Here is a 1,891-nt window from a genome sequence, read left to right on the forward strand (position 1 = left end):
GTAATACAATTTCGTCTTTTATTCGACATATTCTTGATAAGTCAAATCAAAAGTTTTTTGCACTTGCAAATAGATGTTTCTTAGTTAGGATTTAGGTTTTACACGCTTGAAGCATGTCACTGAACTAATAATATACATATTATACTGTTGTGGTTTGAAGATAAATAAAACAATTAGCCTTAATTAGTCACCAAATATATCAAGCAGTTTTTTGGACTAACTTCTCCCATAAAGATTAACATTTGAAAAGTAGACGTCTCGAGACCATCTACCATATATATATTGATATAAATCAGTTCAGTAGTTATTCTGATTGTAAATTTAATTATTTTTATATTATTTAAAGAAATGCCTATGAACTAAAAAGGAAATAATTTGTTTATATATATATATAAAGATAAACAAAATACAATTTGATATATATATATATGTACTAGCGGATCCGACAGACGTTGTCCTGTCTACACGTCTTTAATTTGAAAATTGCAAACTTTTTTTAATAAGGTAAAACATTCTGGACCATTTTGATGAAAATTATTATTCAAATGTTATGACAATATCTAACGATACAGCACATGGTCTACAATAACACAATGATAACAAAACTTTTTTTTTAATTTGATCGCAGCGCTGTCGGGACAGACTAAAAATTAAAATTAAAATTCGAATATTATTTAAAATTTGACACTGCGATGGTAGCGCCGTCTGTCGGATCCAATGTAAAACATTCCAAAATCAACAACTACTAATAAATTAAAAATTAATTAAAAAAACATTGTCCAGCGGACAAAATTGTAAATCTAAACCATTCCCAGATCCCCTTGAACACACACAAAAAATTTCATCAAAATTGGTCCAGTCGTTTAGGAGGAGTTCAGTCACATACACACGCACACAAGAAATATATATATTAATATATCAAATTGTATTAAACTTGGACTTCATTAAGTTGGAATCAACCGATTGAATCAAAAAGAACCATCATAAGTTTCAAATAAGTTTAGTTTCTGAGTCATTTATACACTATATATGTATGTGGAAAGGTATAAAAATACAAATTTGGTTAAAAGTCTAAATAGACTATAAATCTGAAATAATATAAAATTCGATAACTTTTTATTTTTTAAGATCCTTAAACGTCCTTTTTTAATCTTATTAGATAAAAAATAACTGAAAACTCGTGGTATAGACAATCGCCTGGAGAACCACTGCTTATCTAGCCACACAAAGAAATCATCAAGAAATAAAGCCAGTATAGCTGCAACCCTAGGCTTCAGATTTCTCTGTCTGTTTCGTGATAATTTTTTTCTAACTGGCAAGTCCGTGAGCAGCCTTTTGTGCCTGACGCATGCCTAATATTTTTCATTCACCGTTCGAGGTTGTATTAAATGCGTTCAATTAACGAAAATTTCATTAATGCATAGCCAGCGTTCGAACCTACGTACTTTTTAAATGTAGTGTTGGACTAGCAGCTATTCACGTAACTCTGAATACTCAGGCATAAAATTCACTATTAAATTGTATCAGCAGATTTTTCTTATTACGTCATTTAACTAACGGTTACTCTGGTTATACAAAGGATGGTTAAAAGAAATAGGTAGTGGTGCATTATCATCGGAGTTACCAATGCGACTTACGTAAGATACTTAATGCCTCCGACGACTACATAGTCGGGGAATCGTGTAAAAAATATAAAAAAAAAACTAACGGTTATGGAAAATTATCGCGAGAACCGAGAAAAAGAATGTCTGGGATTCCAAAATTTACTGCTAGTTAGGCGCACAGGATCTTATTGCTATCTCCATTTTGCCTATAAAAAGTGACAGAGAGAGATAAAATAGTCAATACGTATAAGTACCGCCACTGGCTTTATGTGCAATTTGAATTTTGC

The sequence above is a fragment of the Pieris rapae genome, chromosome 21 (assembly GCF_905147795.1).
Source record: "Pieris rapae chromosome 21, ilPieRapa1.1, whole genome shotgun sequence".
Classification (NCBI taxonomy): Eukaryota; Metazoa; Arthropoda; class Insecta; order Lepidoptera; family Pieridae; genus Pieris; species Pieris rapae.